General features: G+C 37.2%; 1 protein-coding gene across 1 annotated transcript in view; it reads right to left on the bottom strand.

The window, feature by feature from the left end:
- CDH13 (cadherin 13) overlaps positions 1–13285 on the bottom strand; it is a 402793-nt gene that overhangs the window by 233719 nt on the left and 155789 nt on the right. The window lies entirely within an intron of this gene.

A 13285-nucleotide genomic window follows, 5' to 3' on the forward strand; every position in this document is an offset into this window, starting at 1 on the left:
TTCTCCCAGAAGATTTTTTCCCTAATAAAAATTCATGAGAAAGTTCAATACAAAAATGTTTGAGGTGTCAAATAAAAAGGAAAGAGCTGAATTCTGTCCAAAGGCTACTGCTCAGGGCAGTAAGCTTTCAAAATCATGTATGCTGTAAACACAGGAGTTTGGCTGCCATGTGTCTGTAACCTTTTTAAGGACTATAAGAGTGACTACCAACATGTTTAAAAGGCAATCCCAACTATTTAGTGCTCATATCAGTGCTCAGCTGATTACAATTTTTTCACCAATTTTTTCTAGTTCTTACCCTCATGGTTGCCCTTCAGCTTTCATTTTCCTTACAAGAAAATGTAAGGAAAAACTCCCAGATCCATGCTCTTTGGAAATGAACAAGACATTTATTTAGATTTGTACCACAGAAAGCTTTGGGTTAGAAGGGACCTCAAAGCTCATCAGCCTTCCAGCAATGAGCAGGACACCAGAGAGACCCAGACCCCCATCCAACCTGACCTTGAGTGTTTCTTTCCATGCTAGCTTGAAGAGTTAAAGGAGTTTTCAGAGTATACAATATCTAGATCTCCCAATTCTGACAATCATAGACCCAAAAGGAATTAATTCATCACTTTTTCATGACTCAGAAGAGATCCACAAATGGAAGAAAAAGCTAAGTTATTTTCAACGAGTCAACAGTATAGTAATAACAAAGAAGCCTATCTATGTCTTCCTAAGAGAAGGGATTAAAAAATAAAAATTCTGCTTTTTAAATTTTCTTACTTTTTTTAAAGCAAAACAGTAGGAGAGAAATCCTACCAGGTTCTTTACTTTTGCCAGTTAAGTGCAATATCACATCTGTGATGGCAATCTTGCAGCTGCTCTTTTCATGGACACTGGATTATCTGTCAGGATCCAACTATCATTTCACTACCCACCATTTCATAAACAGCTTTTACATCCTATTTTTGACTCCATTAAATTCCCTTTCTAACTGTGGAACTGGTACAGCAATAGTTGAGCACCCAATATGCTGATTCACTGGCAACAAAGCCTGATTCCTTTTTCCCATTAAGCAAGGAATAAAAAACAGCCTCCCCATTTTTCCAGCATTTAAGACAGGTTTTAATTGACAGATGCCAGTCTGCCCAAACTTTGATGCTACACAAGCTACAGTTTTCCTAGATTCCTTGAGACCTCTGCACTCTGTTTTGGGTTTTTACCATGGGTTCTTGTGAGCATCTCAGTACTTGAATATTTGAATGAATGGCCCAGTCACTCTCCAGTAGCAAACACCATCATTCTTGGCAAAAAAAGTTTCATTAGAACTTGTCATAGGAATAGGGTGGCTGGGTACTGGTGGTGATTTGTCACAATAAGAGTTGGAACCATCACTGGAGTGCAATCTGTGGTGACCAGAAAAGTGGCTGAGTTTCTTGGCATTTAGTTATTTTTATATAGTAAGCTTGATGATATAAAATGGGGTCAGTTCCAAATACAAAAAATAAGCAAAATCAATTGGATGCTTTTTGCAAGGAAAATTCCTCTAAAATAGCAAATGGGACTGACACTCATTGGTGTGTCAGTCTTCCTGCAAAATAACTACATAAGGCTAAAAATGTAAATTTGCATGCAGATCAGCTCAAGAAGAAAGGTTTTTTATATTTTTCTCAGCTGAAATTTCACAACTGTGCTGCAATACTTAGTTGCTTTATGTACATTATTTCTATCATCAGAATATTGTTATTATCAGCAGCATTTAAAGTAAATTATTTCTAAAACACTAACCAAAATAGCAATATACTTTCTCATGTTGTTAACAATTTGAAAATCTAGAAAATATGCTGGAACTTTACTCTTAAGATAAAGAACAACTGCTTAAAGTAAAAATTACCTTAATGAATAAAGTTAAGAATTGTAAAGGTCAATGTCACACACAACCATCTGCTCAAAAATAGTCTTGTCAATGTCACCTGAAAAATCACATTCTGTACTTTGGAAGAAGAGGTAAAATCTAAGCATGCTAAGGGGAACCAGGTGTCTGAGCACATAAACTTCCAGGCTTGTGAACCATGGTCAGGTATAATATCTGGGTAGTGGAAATTGCTGGTGGAACTTGATTTAATTACACTGGGTGCTTCTACCACTGTAATTACTACATAACTAGAGAGGCAGATCCTTACACTGCCTAACTGATACACCCATTAACTTCAGAGACATTGATTAGCTCAGACTACAGCTTTGCTGCTGTGCCATTTATCTGAGCTATATGTATTTTTATAGGATGGAGATTCCTTTAGAGGAGTCAAGAACATACTGGGAAAAAAATTTCTTCCTGTTCAAATAATTCACTCATGTGTAAATCACAACTATTTTAATGCTAATTTATTCTAAAGTATTTTTGTAATGTGTATGTGACAAAATGTCAGCTATAGTGGAGACAAATAGGAAGTTTTGCTTTGTGAAGTGATGCATTCCATTATTGCCCTGAACCTCTGCAGCATCTCTTGTGATGGAAGAGTCCCACTTCTATTCAAGTACCATTCCATTTATCTTCACACCTGCCTCATTCCATGTCAAGGGAAAGTTTTTCTAAGATGATAATGGACTAAGTAATGCCATTACGTTTCCTCTTGTACACATTAACCATGGGGGTTACCTGAGAACATCCCAGAAATGAAGACCAAATGCCTTTTCTTTTCTTAAATTAACATTTTCTGCTTTTCTTGTCATCATTTATTGAGTGTTATTTTCATTTTGAACCGTGTGTGACTCACTCCCTTTCTCAGGAAAGCTCATATTGGTTCCACACTGCTCATTAAATATAATGAGCTATCCCTTAAAAACAAACAACCAAATACACTCTGACTGACTGCATCTGTCAAGCAGCATGGCAAATATGGGCTCAAAGAACAGGAAACAGCTGACCTTCTGCCTCTGACTTCCCCAGGATACTCTAACAACACAACACTTAGCACCATTAAAAATACCCTTCTCCCCATCTCTCCTGTGCTTAGACTGCCTGCAAAGCAAACAAAAGCAGATTGCTTCTTCAGCATGTCAGAAAAATGTGAAATTGTTGAAGATGTCCCAACACCTCTAGCTTCTTAAGTAAATGTAGCATAAACAAGGAAAGCACTTGCTGATGCAATTGTCAGGACAATTGCAGGACAAAATGTCAGGACAAATGTCAGGACAAAAGCCTTAAGAGAAGTGGTCTGTAATAAAAGTTTATCTTGAAAACAAGGGATTTTTTTGCTTTGTTTTTCTTTTAATGAAAGCATCTCCCATTGGGCTGGATACTGAACTGCTATTTAAAATAGTACTGAATACATAGCAGAGTTCTGAAGCAACTAAAACCTTCCACAAATCTGATCCTTCTGACACTTAACCAAAACCATGTGAAAAAAACATTGCATAGCAGGCACACAAAGTCTTAACTTCTTATTTTAATATTCCTATTGAGGCCACTGAGTGGACTCCTTTTTCTTTCCTTATGAGCTGGTTTTGACTGGGATGGAGTTAATTTTATTTAGAGCAGCTATTACGGGACTATATTTTGGGTTTGTGCTGAAAACAGTGTTGAAACTTCAGGGATGTTTTAATTACTGCTGGGAAGAGCTTACACAGAGACAAGGCCTTTTCTGCTTCTCACCCCCCCAGCAGGGAGGTCTGGGGTGCACCAGAAGCTGTGAGGGGACACAGCCAGGAGCCCAACTCCCCAAAGGGATATTTCAAACCATAGGATGCCATGCTCAGAACATAAAGCTGGGGGAAGGAGGCGTGGACAGTGTGAGCTGCAGTGGTTTTTGCCTTCCCAAGTAACCATTCCATCTGCTGAAACCCTTCTGTGCTGGCTGAACACCTGCCTGCCCATGGGAAGAAGTGGATGAGTCCTTTGGCTTGTTTTGCTTGCATGCATGGCTGCTGCATTACCTATTAAATTCTCTGTATCTCAACCCACGAGTTCTCTCACTTTCACAGAGCCCATATAAGAGACTTGGTCATGCACATTGAAAAAAAAAAAAAATTAAAAAAAAATTAAAAATTCAGTAATCAAGGACAGTTTAACTGGGGAGGAAGAGTGTGATCAGAGCTGCATTGACTCCTGGCAAAAAACAAGTTACAAGAGACTGCAAAGCAGGAATGCATTTCAGAGATCTGCACTGCAAAAAATTCTGGATGTGTTTTATTAGACTTGACTGTGCATGCAAGCTTCTTGGCAGAGCAAGCATTCTTGATTTCTATACAGGAGCTGCCAGCCTGACAAATGGAGTGGTGGTCTGTGATGAAGACAAAATGCCCACTTAGATCTGGGCTGCAGCAAAACTCAGCGTTCACCAACATAGATTTAAAATTTGGCTGAAAGGATTTAAATGTTACTTCATTAATCCACTTTACCGTTTGGATCAGCTACTCAGAATAAATTAATTAATAACCATTAACTGAGTCCAAAGAGTTGAATTCAGAGCAGATTAATCCACTTCACAACTTGGCCTGTATCTTTGCTCTTCAATACAAACAAGTTACCAGTCAGTAACTGTCTGTTACTGATAGGAGAAACTTAATTCAATTCTGTGACACAAATAGACAGAGTTGCAGTGTCTTGGGGACAGCTTCTTATTACTTCTTACTACTGAGTGGTACTGACGTTGGTACCAAGCTTTGACTGCATTTTTCAGAGATGAAAATACAAGACTTGAACATGCCCTGTGTTATTTTTTCCCCACCATACTAATCCAATTAAATTTAGAGGACAATATCCCTTCAGTTCTAAACTGGTTTTGTTGGTCTGGACAGTTTCAAAGCCTCATGTAGCGTTAGTGGAAATGAGATCATGCAGGAAAGTTCTGACTTAGGGAGGTAGCTAAAAATTCACATGCAGTAGATCAGCTTTCTAAAAAGTATGACTACCAAGACACTTAAAAAACCCAGTCACTCACTCAAGTTCTAGCTCTAAATGCAACTTCTATAGAAAATATTTTAGTTAAAAATAGCAACATGGTTTTGTTTTCTTGGTATCTATTTTGGGGTGGGAAATCAAATGTCAGAACATTTCCAAAAGACAAGTGAAACATGCAAGATGGAGAACCAGACACTGGCTGGAAGATATTGGTGAATTCTCACATTGCTCCTTAATTACATGGTGACAATTAAGCCTAATTCAGGTAATTCAAAGAGTGTACCTGTCAGGAATCAGAAGCAAATTAATTGCTGTACTGGAACAGATCAGTGATTCCTGAGCTGTAACATCAAGCTGCTAACAATATTAATGGCCACATGCTTCAGAAAAAAAAGAGCCTAAAATGGCAGGAGTTATAGTTTACAAGGGTTTGTTTGTTCTGGATTATAGCTGCTGAAATTAAAGTCAAGTACAGCTTGTGACATTGATAGTTGAATAGTGTATAACATTAAAATTCACATGCTTGAAGCTGCACGTTTTGCCCTAACAACCTGTTATACCTGTTCATACCTGTTGCCTCTTAACTGAGTGTCTCTGGAGGATGAGAACAGGCACCAGCTACACAAGGACTGAGGAAACAGGTTTTATCCAAATTTCTTGGCCAAGAGAAGACAGATCCAACCACAGTCCCCAGCCTGTGTACCATCTGTTTAGCAACTCCACTGCTGCTCCTCCTGCCATGTTTTTGTTTGGCCATGACACTGGCCCTGAGCTACCTGCTCTGGGTATCTGGACAGTGGGAAGCAGCATTCAAGATTATTAAAAAGAAATAATGCTCTCAAAGCTATCAGAGCAGAGTTGGAGCACTCTGTAGAAAATGGAGTGACTGCATAGGGAGAGAGAGTTCAGTGGTCAAAGCATTCACGGGGAAAACAGAAGATACAAACTCAGTATTGCTCTAATTGCTCCCAGAGATTTTCAAGTTAAACACATTATTTTAGCACTTACACCCCACAGATCTAAAACCTCTACTCAGGTCTTGAGTTGTAATCAAGTGTATTTATGAGAGAGAAGTAATGCATTCAAATGCATTCAAAAATCTCAGTTCTGACCTAAACAGAGCATTATCCATCCCTTAGTTTCCACTTCACATTTTTGCTCATATTTCATATTTATCCAGCTGGCAAATATGTGTATTTTTATCTGCACACATTATCTTACTCCCAAAGTAACTGAAGCCATTGAGGGTCAGACCTGTGATTTCTGTTGCCTTTGCTGACACACTGGAATTTAAACAGGAGAATTTTGGAATTAAAAACTTGAAGGCCTCACAGCTTGAGCTAAATCAGCAAAATCTCTTTACTCCTTATAATTATCCATCATGTAGCTTGCTGCAGAAGAATCTTGACTGAACTGTGTTTAAATGGCATTATGAATTCATAAGACAAATTCTTCAGTTCTCATCACACATGCCAAGTACAAATGTTCCGCTTGAAATTGTGATCCAAACCCCACTGTGTATATCAGCTTATGTACAGCACGTTGCTTCTATGAAATGCAGAATTTCCAAGGAATCTAAGAAAATTAATTCTGCTCTGTGTTTTTCAACTTTTTTTTGCACCATTCTTTTTGATATCCAAATGTAGCACTGCGAGAAAATCAAACTACCAGCTTAGTGCCTAAGGTTCTGGTTGCTACTGCCTGACCATTTCAGGCTACAGCTCAGAGTGTCAGTTTCTTAGCTTTAAAATAGCTTTATTTTGCTGGATTTATTGAGAGAGGTTAATAAATTGCACCACTCACAACTTGATACGTTTTTGGCCCTGTTTCAGTTTACAAACTGTCCACTAACAGACCTTGAAATCTGTGAACAAAAACATCATCTACCATTATACGCAAGTTTCTCAGATGAGTAATTTTTGATCTTCAGACTGCTCAGGCAGTTGCTTGGAAACATTTGTCTGTATTAGTTACACAAGTCATGTGGTATTAGTTTTCTTTCCAGATTGGATGGCTTCTGTGAATAAGCAACAGAGCATGAAATGTAAATTTCATGATATAAAATTCAAAGCTTGCTTTTGGCAGGGATTTGATTTATTACATTTACAGCACAAGATGAAAACAAAAAGGTTATCTCTGTGATCTCAATGACTTGACAGGGGAAGTAATGCATGTGCCACTTGCTTGGAGAACTAGTGGCACAAATTGCAAAACCAAGCAAAAACATTTAAAAAAAAAACTTAATTACATGGAATCAGTGGAAGCAGTGCCTAGGAATCTTCTTTGACTGAAAAGATCATTCACAGAAACGTGAAAATGTTAAATAGGATGGAAGTCTGGAATAGGCTTGCTATGGAATGAAATGGAATAACTCATTTTACTGGTGATCCACATAGAATTTGAGGGTTTCTTTTCTATTCTATCTTTCCAGGGAATAGTGCTTCCCTAGCCTAAAGCATAGGGAGTAGCACAGGGAAAAAATCACATGGATTCTAGTAAATAATTGTTTGCCTTTTTCTGTGTTTTGAGCAAGCAAAGAAAAACAACCAAATGGTCTTGTTCACTTTGAGAGTAACAGCCAGGTCTCATTCAATCAGGCTGAAGAAGTACTCACTGGTATTTCACTGTAGATTATATAGAAATACAATAGAATCTCTTTTTCTGCTGATCCTATCAGCATGAAAACCAAGAAACTCACCTTTTTGCTTCCTTTAATTTTGTAAAAGAACCATTTGTATTTGTTTAAGTGTTTCTCCACTGATAGTAATGTTTGTTCTTTTCTATTGAATGCAATGATTTATAACAGTAAAATCACTGGTTGAAAACTAAATATAGAACTTTACTAGCAGTGGCTGCTTCTCTCATATGGGGAGAACCAAATATGGTAAAACTATGGTACTGAGCACACTCTCAGAATGTGATTCAGGCTGCTTTTACAAATTCTGAAGCCTACAGATAAAATATAACCAAAGTAATAAAGACCAAACCAAATAAGCCCTGGACAAAACAATACTGCTAGAACAGTGAGGAGAAACTTGCTACACAACAGTCATTAATTTTTTCCCCCAATAAATATTTAAAGTCAGGCTGCAAGGGCTGATGGACAGAAAATAATTTGTAGAGAAGAAAATATATCTGAGTCTCTGATAAGTTGTAATGCCAATATAAAGATACTGTGTCTGATTTTTTAGTGACACTTGTGACAGCCAATAGACACCTCTCATCCTACTACTAATTAGATAAAGACTTTGACTAACTTTCTTCTTACTTTATTTAAAAGCAGCACCTCTGCTAGAAACTGATGCCAGTGGGTCCTAAATGACAGCAAGGGTGCTTAGCAGCTGAAGCCTGATGTCAGGGCAAATATTTGTGCCACCCATGACTTAAAGCAGGCTCAGTTTTGGGTGGACTATGACTAATCCATGACTAAGGTCAAATCCTTCTGCTAGCAAAAACAGCACTGAGTGAATGCAAAATATTTAGGCACAGTCCTTGCTTATGGTTTAACAAGCCAGCTCATGAATCACTGGGAAAGCACTCCAGAAAATCAGCCAGAAGTAGTGCCACACTCCAAGCACTTCTCTCATTTAACAAAATATTAAAACACTGAATATGAATTTTATTAGAAAACAGAGGTGTAAGTTTGTATTTTAGCAAAACCAAAGTCTCCAATCAGCTCAGATTTCTCCCTTGCATTCTGTCAGTGTTTGTATAAAAACCTACACTTTTCTTAAATTAGAAAGAATTAGCTTTTTTTCCCCTAACATGCATCTAAGTCATATCATGACTTTCAATAACACGTTTCTCCCTTCAAAGCTTCATACAGAAACTTGGTTTAAGGAGTATGAGCCTATAAACTGTCATCCTTTGCTGGTATTTTAAACACAACAGAGAGAAAAAGCAAAAAGAACAAACATCTTGAGCTAAGATGAAAAATCTGCATTCACATTAAAGAATGGTCTCTTTCTACCACAGAAACTGAAGCTGTAGATTAATCTGTGCTGAGAAGGTACTACAGGGGGCAAAGAACTTTCTCATAATGAACACTGCTGTAAAACAATTTATCCACAAGAAAGGAAACAAGTCTGCATAATCCATTTATGGTCGATTCAGCTTTAAAGGAATTTGTTATATAAATATATCTTGCCCTGGAGAGTTGTTTTGCCAAAATAACTAATGAAAATGTTTCAACAACTTAACACAGATAATTAATAGGATTTTTCAGTATCAGAATGTACAATGACATCTTCCCATGTATATTAACCATCTCACCAGTGAAGAGACAAAAATTTAGACTCCAAGACTCAATACATTAAAAACAGGAAAATTAATTAATAGTTGCAAAAATGCTAAGTAGGTGGCATGTTTTAAATGATCTTCAGAAGGTGTTTTATAGTACTTCCTCGAAAAGAAAATCATAGCTCAGTAATTTTCACTCTAAAAATTTTAAATTATATTTCATCACTTGTTTATCTGACATTTCTAATATTCTGCTATCATGCTGGAATGTTTGACTAAACATAATCAAGTACCATTATGTTGTTATACACTTAGCTAGCAATCACAAGTTATGTTTTAAGTTTAGGTGTCAATATTAAATTATCCAGAAGGATTACCACAGATAACTCACAATCTCATCAGGAATGCCTTGTCAGCTGTAATTCTGCAGACTCTTAAAATTTACACTGAGCCTTACCTGCTTTTGTGGTCACATAATTATTTTTATTATGCTTTGCAACAATGTTGGCTGCCAAAAAAATGTTGTCCTAAAATCCCAGTGAGACAAAAATCAATTTTCAGATGCAAATGAGGGTGCCATAGGTGACATTTTCCATACCAAATAAATTGCCTGTCTGTGGCTTTGAACTAATGGACACATAAACAAGAGAGATTGGTGCCAAGGTATTGCGTTATAATCTTGGAGAGGTTTTATGAGTCTCATGCTACCTGTTGCACAGAGAAACTAAAACAGAGAGAAAGGGCTGGAATAATTTGTAAGAATAGATATAACTTTTTTTTTTTTTTTTTTTTTGCATTCTGTTCCTTTTTTTTTTTTTCTGAGGCTTAATTTCCCACTTTTTTACCTCTCTCCCTTTTTTTCTTAACATTTCAATGCTCTTTACTAGCAATGATGTCTGCCACAAGTTTATCTCATTATGTTTTAATTCTGGCAAAACATTCCATTTATTTTTTCTCTTCCTTGAGGTAATAGGTGTTCACTGGCAGGGAAATTATCCAAAGCCAGCCCCCTGTAGCTGACTCTGCAAAACCAGTGTGAAGAGCCACCAAGGTAGACCTTGGTATGTACTTCTAAAGCAAAATGTCCAGAGAACAGCATGAAAATACAATTTATCAGTTCTATTAAGCATCTTTATAGCAGTGAAGTACAGGGAAGAGCTCAACATCTGGGTAATGAAGAGGAATCAGCAGGCAAGCATCTCAATGCTCATCTCACCAAGCCACATCCCTCTCCAGCCACAGGATCTGCATGAGACTTCAGCCAAACTCTGCAGTTTCAGATTAATTTGTTAGCACTTCAGTTTTGGTATTAAATAATGAAGGGATACAAATTAGTTCTGTGTTATTAAAGCTGTGTACGAATACCACAGACACATTTCAACTCTCCAAGAAAACACAAGAAATGCACAGAAACTGGCACTACATTTAAAACAAGGACTCTACATGACCCCACTGCTCATGTCAGATATGGCTACACCTCAAAAACACAAGGAGGTTTGCATTTGCACTACAGAAACATCAGGGGTTTTATAGGCTGTGTGAAGCTTATCTTGAATAATCACAAGCTTCTGGAGCCTGCAAATTTAGGTTAGAAGCCCTTAGAGTTATTTACTCTTGCAATACAAATAGAAACATAAACCCAATATTTTTATGCTATGTTGATAGCATAGTTTCCAACTATGGCTGAAATGAAAAATATGACTGCATAATAGCTTTGCAAGGCTTTCCAAGAGATTTAAGTAAAGTTCAAATCTTAAGCTCTTGAAGCTTGTATCTTGAAATAAAGACCAATATTTTTGTTATTTCACCTTTTTCTCATTTCAGGAAAATATGAACAGTACTAAAACAGCAGAGAACTGAATCCTCCATCAGAACAATCACCATGTATATCCAATTGTAAGAACAGGATGATAATTTGGGGAAAAAAATAATTTAAAAAAACTCTTCAACCTCTCATCCTTGCATCCTTGAAAAATATTATTGATGCTGCTGCTGCTTCTTAGTTGTGTTCTGAGTTGTTCATTTTGGGGTAGGAGAGAGAAAAAAGTATTTACTTGTGCTGCACATCTAGCTCCCACCTCCTGAAAAAGTAGGTCTCTCTGAAGTCAAGAAACCATCAAGAAACAAGAGCACCTTGACTTTGGAAGCATCATTACAGGGAAGCAGAGAAGGATTCTAATAGTGTACAGGAATAACTTTGAAAACACAGTTTTAAACATTTGTTTATGCCACTTAGATGGTTGGCCCAGAGACTGTTAGTGTATTCCTTCCAGGCAAGAGTTTATTCCCATTGCCAGGGCAACTCCTGGCAAGAAGTGCCTATGGAATTCCAGGCAACATGCCACAACCATCTCCACCCTGTTCTTCTGAAAAGTGAAATTATCATGGAAAGTATGAAACATACTGTTCCCTGCCTTTTAAGGTTACCACAGAAATTTATTTCACAAGCTAACTAACATGCACAGCCTTTCTTTCTTCCATCACTCCACTTCTTCATGGTCTTGTAACCCCTGCAAACATTTAGAAAGCAAGTCTTTAATTCCAAAAGCCCACATGTGACTTCAGTGGTCAAATTCCCTGATCAGATTATCTGCATCACTGCTGGTAATGCAGAAAGTGCCCAGGAGAAAATCCCAGGTGGTGGAGAATTAGGTTTTAGTAAATCTACACCACAGAAGAGTACCAGAGGCTCTTAATCCTCTACAAGCTGAGCAAGTACATCAGGTTTGCACACAGTACAGATTGGGATCAGTTTATGTAGAGCTCAATTTTACTCTGTTTTACAGTTCTCCCTTTCTGGAAGTAGCTTCAAGTTGTACAGCCAAAAATCTATCTACAGGACCAAGCAACAGACCCTGGGATTTTCATCTCTTTCTGATGCTGAGCTAGATTTAGCCAGATCATAACTCCCAGCAGCTGAAAAATCAACAGCATCAGATTCACTAATTTATGTGTGTTTAACAAGAGCAAAGCAGACACTGGAATTGTATATGAAAAAAACATCCCAAACACCAAGGAAAAAGTCCTCAGATAGCAGATAGGTCTGCTGACAACATAGCAGTGGCAAAAGATTTACAAAGAAGTTTAGTGATAAAACTGCTGAGAGGTAGTTGTACTGTCCTGATCTCCAGGGCAGAGCTATTAATTTATATAAGAAATTACTTTAAATATAGCATATATATACCAGCATAGTTTTATGAATGCTTACTGAATGCTGAGCCCTGGGACTCAGGGGACTTTCATTTTAAGTAAGTGCATTCCACATGTAAATATACACTTGAATATACTTGAACATACTGGGATAAATGAATTTACCCTTGCTAAAAGGTTTCTATATATATCCCTCTCTATGTCACTTCTCCAGCCAGTCTGCTTTGTTGACAGTTCCTATAAGAACAGAGCATCCCAGTTTCCCTCTAGTGAAGATGGAATGGTCACCTAAGGAAAACCTTTTATAATTTGAACAAGGCAGGCACTAACCTTTCCCTTGGCTTATCTGTGTATTTGTAGGGGGAGCTCATTAACTTGTCAGCACTGATTAGCACTTTTGAATAGGAAAATGAAATGAAAAAATTATGTGCAAATCAATACCAACTGTGAAGCCTTGTTTGCATTTAGCACTGCATCAGATAGAAATATTGAGAATTTAAAATTTTCTGGTGGACAAACATACTTAGAATGCCATTTTTAGAATAAGAAAACTATTAAAAATTAACCAAGCTAGTTGTTGTCCCATGAAAAAAATTACAGAATGTTAAAAATTAACAAGACAAACTTAACCCTATTTTTATTCTCAGGAATTCTTAAGAATGACATCAAGCTTAATAAATGGGAGAAGCATTTAAAAATATATAATTCATGTTGAATAGCAGGCACAAAAGCTGTGTAGCACACCCATAATTATCTAGAGAGAAAGAGACATCCACTAAGGGGAGTTCCACATGGTATTAGCATTACACCACAACTTCACAGATATTTTTGAAAACTATATTTCACACATTTCACTACTAGCAGAAGGAACCACAGATTAGTCTCCATGGTCCTGTGAAATTATAATAGTGGGGTGTCAAAGGCCAGAGGAAATTTCTTGCAGACAAGCAAAAGGTAAAGACAAAGGTCTGTTCTGTATATCCTGTTTTATATTCTGAATTGCTTATTGCT

The sequence above is a fragment of the Heliangelus exortis genome, chromosome 13 (genome assembly GCF_036169615.1).
Source record: "Heliangelus exortis chromosome 13, bHelExo1.hap1, whole genome shotgun sequence".
Classification (NCBI taxonomy): Eukaryota; Metazoa; Chordata; class Aves; order Apodiformes; family Trochilidae; genus Heliangelus; species Heliangelus exortis.